Source organism: Silene latifolia, chromosome 10, assembly GCF_048544455.1.
Source record: "Silene latifolia isolate original U9 population chromosome 10, ASM4854445v1, whole genome shotgun sequence".
Taxonomy (NCBI): Eukaryota; Viridiplantae; Streptophyta; class Magnoliopsida; order Caryophyllales; family Caryophyllaceae; genus Silene; species Silene latifolia.
In genome coordinates, this window is record NC_133535.1 from 26039326 (window position 1) to 26045567 (window position 6242).

At 43.4% G+C, this 6242-nt stretch overlaps 1 long non-coding RNA gene across 1 annotated transcript; it reads right to left on the reverse strand.

Annotated features, from left to right (window-relative positions):
• Positions 1–676: 676 nt before the first annotated feature.
• LOC141608895 (uncharacterized) lies at positions 677–2850 on the reverse strand. Its single transcript, XR_012527047.1, has 3 exons — positions 2712–2850; positions 2505–2613; positions 677–812 (listed from the first exon to the last, which is right to left on the reverse strand). It is a non-coding gene; the product is annotated as an uncharacterized LOC141608895 (long non-coding RNA).
• Positions 2851–6242: the final 3392 nt, after the last annotated feature.

Below are 6242 nucleotides of genomic sequence, written 5' to 3' on the forward strand. Positions count from 1 at the left end.
TTTTGAGCATTTGAGTGAAATTGTGACGGTCTCACAGCTAAACCGTAAATCGCTTCCAAAATAGCCTTAGGATTGCCCATTTGTGACGAAACTTGATATTTGGAGTCCTTGTATGATGGGTAAACTTCCTACCATCTCGGAATTTTGATTTGTGACGGCTTCAGGACACTTTTCTAGGGCATAATCGCCGTTATAACGAAATGCTGTCGAAATTCCGACTCGAACCCATGACTAGGCTTCAACTTAGGCTTGACTTGACCCAAATTACCACATGAGCGGACGGGTTTGTGGACAAAATTGCCAAGGATGGCGAGAAAAGAGCGATTTCGGGGCTCCGAAAACTCGAAAATCCCCTAATTATGGCTTGTCGTCACTTGACGCGGCCTAAATTCACTTTAATTTTGCAGGTGACGAGGCTTCTACATCTGGGAGGGATCCCATGGATGTGACACCCTTAAATCTAGCCTTAAATAATTACGTAAATTCTACAGAAAAACTGGTAGGATATGTTTGTAAATGGTTCAACTAGTCAAAAACCTGCAATTTCAAAAATTTTTCTTCCTAAACCATTCACAACCAATCCAACTCAAGAAGAGTGTCAAAAACCCTGCAAAAGCTGATAAACTAACTTACATACATAACTAAAGACGCGGAAATATAAAGATACAAGCCAAAATAGAAAAGGGAGACATATGTCCCTTCAAATTATATACAAAACCAAAATAGAAAAGGTTTACTAAAAGAATAGCCAAACTAGGTCCAAGGTTCCTTGCTCACTAGCTCGTCTGTGACCCCAACAAAGCATCAACAACCTGTCAATCGCATTTTATACAAACACGAAAGCCACAATTCAGTGGGGAGTAACTTCGAGTCCTCCCAGCCACGAATCGTCAAAATTAATGTAACATGTAGTAAAACATGTAAACAATATGATAAACAATGTAATTATCATGCAATCTAACCTATGACCCCTAAACTGACCAAACTAACCTATCATGTGAATCATATAATTCAAATAGTAATCCAAACTTTATCAATCAGAATCGGCTTACATCTCACCTATTACAGTTCATAAAATCACCATACAAGAAAGGGCAATATATCAAAGACAGGCATAAGTTCTTAGCACGGTCAATAGTCACTTTGTAACTCGAGTCTATACCACGAGGTAGGGAAGGTAATCGAACCGGTATCTTGGCTCAGCGGTTAATATTAATAAAACATGGCCAAGAGATAACACAACCCTAGCCTAAAGTCTGCGCAGACCTAGACATGCGGATACACACCACCGCACCCAAGACCCACAATTTTTCTAAAAACAAAGTGAGTACCCTAAGGAGTCCACCAAAGGGTTGGCTAGTACTTAAGCTGACCACTTACTATCAAAATAAGTACCGAGGTCATGCCCCAACTTGGATATAAATCCACTAGTCAGGAACACAAAGGCTATCAAGCAGTGAACATATACTCGTCAAAGACTATAAAGACCTATCTATGATGAAGGCCGAAATACTCACCTAGGACCTAGTCCCAGCTAGTCCCAGCTTGAATACTTTAGCCCACACCACACAAGACTCACCACACAAGTCAAGTAAGACACCCACTTAACCTTAAGAGGGCAAAAAGTCCTACTTACCAACATAAATTCTAACATTCTATCATGTGAAAGGCTATATAAATGTCTATTCAGCAGATAAACCAACAGAATCCTCAATACAAATTTCCAATTCCAACAATATTAACCAAATTAAAGGCTTCAGGGAATCTAGGGCCGTTTCTACAATATAAGAAGCTACCTAAACTCAACTAACTACACATGTGAAATAGAGATATAATAAATGGCCTAAAGCAAGAAAAAGGCCGATTATCTAATTCATTCAACCGAATTTTTACCCGCAACCCCACCTGCGACAGTGCAGGTTAAATTGCGGTGACCAATCACTCAATTAATCGACATCGCATCGGTCAAAGGGACTAAGGCTCGATTTTGACAATCAACAAAACATTACAATTATCCCTATACAATTCATTCTGAGCCTATTATTTACAAATTCATTTTGTAAACTATCCTAACATATGATAACTATTAACATAAGCATAGTTTTACCATTAACATAATTTTTATTACTTATATGAATCAATTCCTAAAGTGTACTCATACTAACTATGTCATTAATAAACCTGAAATGACAAATTTTGCAAGGAAAACCGCGAAACAAGCAACGGACCAACCCGGCCACCGTGGGCTGCCGCGAACTCCCGCCGCCGCTGCTTGCCCCCCTACACCCCCATTTTTTTCCATTTTTGTTTAGTAAAAGACCGTCTGAACATTAATTAATCGTTCCCAATTCAACTTTGATAATTTAAACTAACAAAAGGCATAAATTAAACATGCATGCAACAAATTTTACATGTGAAAACTACTACTCCAACAAAAATCACCAAACATACAAAAATAACAAAGATTGTGACGATAATTCGTCGAGTAACTCGAAATATGTTACCTTAAGCTAGAAAATGAGCAATTAGCCCCTCAAAACCGAAACCCTAACAACAACTAGCTGCTATCCTCTACAATATACGAGTCCCCGAACTCGTCTTCCAAATCTTCACCTAATTAAACAATAAAAACACCATAAATAAGCACAAATACCGAAAATACCGAAATTTTGTCTTAAAACAACTTAATGAAAACTGAAATTAGAACATACTAAGTTGTAGATCTCGGCGAGGGGATTCCGGAAAGGTAAATTTCGTGAAAATCCGATAAGAAACGAAGAAATTATGGCCAAAACAGCTTGAATTTTGGTTGAAATGTGTTTGGTTTTGTTTTAGAGGATGGAAGATGAAGATAGGAACAAAAATCAGAAAAAAAGAAAAGAAAGGGGAAGGGGTGCCGCGTAAGGGAGAAAGGAAAGGAGGAAAGGAAGGTGCGGGATTTTTAGTCGGGATTTTTACGAGTCGGTTTTGACTCGTTTCAATAATAATTAAATCCGTAAGTCAAACGCAAATTCCGTCAAGACCAAAGTTTTTAAACACGAGATTACAAGAAAATTGAGTATTCATACGACCCATTTCCAATTTCGTTTACCCAACGTTCAAACGAATTGTCATTTTCCCCCCGATACGCCCTTATTTCGAAATAAAAAGTTTTACACGGTTTAAACTATTTTTAAACATTTCGAAACTATCAAAATAAATACTTTTCTTCAAAATATAATAAAATTATATTTCTTTAATTTATTTTTACTTTAAATACTTAAATATCAACTTTTATTTGATTAATAAATTATTTCCGAAATATATTAACGGTCCGAAATTACGGGGCATTACAATGGACGTGGACACTGCCCTTGACCCTTCTCAGATGCTTGAGGAGGTGTTGGAGGAGGCTTTCACCGCTGTGGTGACGGCTGCTGAGGACGAGGTCCTTGAGGAGGAGGTTGTTGAGGAGGAGGAGGCCTCGAGACGGGACAACGTTAGACGGGGTGGTCGCCAACTGAGGGGAGCACCTGCGTGGGCTGAGACTTGGGACAGTAGGTACCTTCTTTGGGCTGTAGAGGGTCACCTGTCCTACAGGACGGTGAAGAGCTTGGTAAATCGAACTCATCACTCTTCATTCATCTTCTTTCATTCCTTCTGTTATTCCTTTTCTTCTTCATTCGAGCTAAAGATAGCTTTTGTTTCGAACCAACATAGGAGGCCGGGAACATCAGATCGTTCTCGGGCTACACGACGGCGATTGGGTGCTACGAGAGGCTGTCGGCTGAGGAGCGAGCCATGATCGAGCGGGGAGCATTCGTCGCCCTGGTGCAGGCTTGGAGGGATATCGTGAGGAGGAAGCTTTGGGCTAACCTCAGTCTCGTCCGAGCTTTCTTGGACCGGTTTTGGGATATGACCTCCATATTTCACATGCCTTTTGGTGAGGTGGGGGTCACGTTGGAGGATTACGACATGATTTCTGGTTTGCTGTGTGGGACTGAGGTGGTGGAGTGGCCGGAGACTGCCATGAGGGTTGACTCGGCTGAGGCTAGGAGGTTGATCGACTGGAACTTGGCGCCGAAGGCTGCTGCGGTGCCTGGATTGGTGCCTAGTTCTTACGTTCGGGACTACTTTGCGGGGAAGACCCCGACGTCGGTGGTGATCGAGGGGAGGGAGACGGCTCCTCCTCTCTGCACTGCAGAGCAGAGAGTCCGTCTGTGATTCTGGTGGTTTCTGTCTGCGATCTACCTCGGAGATAAGGGAGAGAGGCTTTCGACAAAGCTCCTTCCCTTTCTTTCTGACCTGAGCGACCTAGGCCATTGAGACTGGGTCACTGTTGGTTTTGCTGTCCTCATCCGCTTCATGAGGGCCATGGTTCGTCCGGAGTTGATGGAGAAGGGGACTTCTCCTGCTGTTGGAGGTATGAACCTTCATTTCATTTTATGAAAGATCATTTCCTTTTCTTGTCAAATCACGAAACATCATTTTTGATTATCTTGCTTTACAGGCGTGGGTGTACTCCTACTTTCCGGGCCTCGCACCCAAGAGGACGGATCCGGTGGAGAAGGCCTATCCCGTTGTGAGGGATTGGGTGATGTGCCGTACGAGGAGCCGACGTTCCTTACACGACGTTTGTCGACGGGAGGTGAACGCTCTTCAGTTGGACGGCGTGAGTACTTCACCTTCGTGCGTTTCTTCATTACCTTTTCAGAACTGATCATAAGAATGACTTCTTGTTTGCTTTTCCCAGTGGGTGCCCAGGCCTTGGGTGGAGTACGCTGGCGCTCCTCCCTTTGTGGCTGAGGTCCTTCGACCTAGGAGCTCGAGTCGGTTGCTGCTGAGGATGTCGATGGGTTCTGTGTGGTACTTGGGTGAGCGCTTGGCTCGTCAGTACTCTCGGGATATCTTGACGGTTCCCATCGATCCTCCTGGACGATGTTTAGGGAGCCTTATGAGGCTGAGAGGGAGGCTGACCTGACTGGCGTCGGTGGTGATGCCTTCCTTCTTCCGAGCGACGACTACTCGGCGTTCCTCTACGGGAGGTTGGCGTACTGGCCGGTTTTGGTAAGTGTTTTACTCTTTATTTTTGATTATTTTGAGAACACGATGAATGATCATCGGTTAATGGAAATCACTTGACTTTGCAGGAGGTCGAGGCGGCGAGCATCGAGCCCCCAGAGTACCCCGAGACCCTTGAGTACACTGATGCGACGGGGATGACGGCGATCTCCGAGCTGCGCGACTTTGACGTGGCGGTGAGAGATGCTGGCTTGGACCAGTGGCAGCATATGATTCGGAGGGTGAGTCTCCTAACTTGTATAATTTTGCGTAAGAACACACTTGCTTGAGTTTGTCCAATCGTTAAGAATCTCTTATTTTGAAATGTAGGTTGTGTCATCCGGGTTCGTGGCTTTATGGAGGGTAGCCAACCGGCTGCGGGCTACTGCAGTCGAGGCGCTTGCTGGCGGCCGAGGACGTCAGGTATGAACCTTCCGTTTACTTTATTTTCGAATTTCCTAACTTTCCTTAAATTTGAAATAATTGACATGAGCCAATTTTTGTTGTTTGCAGAGGGAGCGTGAGCTGGAGCGAGAGCTAGCCCAGTCTCGGGAGGAGACAGCTCACCTGCTGAGGGAGTTCGAGGTCCGCGACGGCGAGGCTGCTGCTCTCGAGGCGAGAGTTGCTGAGCTAGACGGCTACCAGCAGTAGCTTGTCTGTTGCTTTTTGTTTTTGGCTGTATTTTATACATTTTGTACATTTTTAGGACCCACATTTTGGACATTCGGACTTTGTTTTGGGGCTCGAGCCCCCAATTTGGTGTACATATCCCCTCTTGATTGTATATATGATGGCCTGAGTGCCTTTGCTGCTGGGTTGCTTTGTTTGCACCTGCAGGTTAGCTTTGAATAGGTTTGGTAGATGACGGTTTATGCCGTCATGCTGCCGAAATTTACACAGAAATCACATAGAACATACATTTGTACACATGGCCTAAATTAGCGCAAAACAACCGACTCGAAATTGCAAAAAATTTGCCGGAAATGACCGGACGGTAGGGAGGGTTACCCCCCCCCCCCCCAAAAAAAAAGAAGAAATACAAACATATAAGTTTGAAGGTTAATGTGGGATGGGAGTGATATGATTCCCCAAAAAGAAAAGTAAAAAAAGAAATGTAAAAGTTTGGAAAAAAAGAATAAATTAAATTAAATTGGTAAAATGATTCCCCCAAAAAGAAAAATAAAAAGAAATGTATAAGTGTG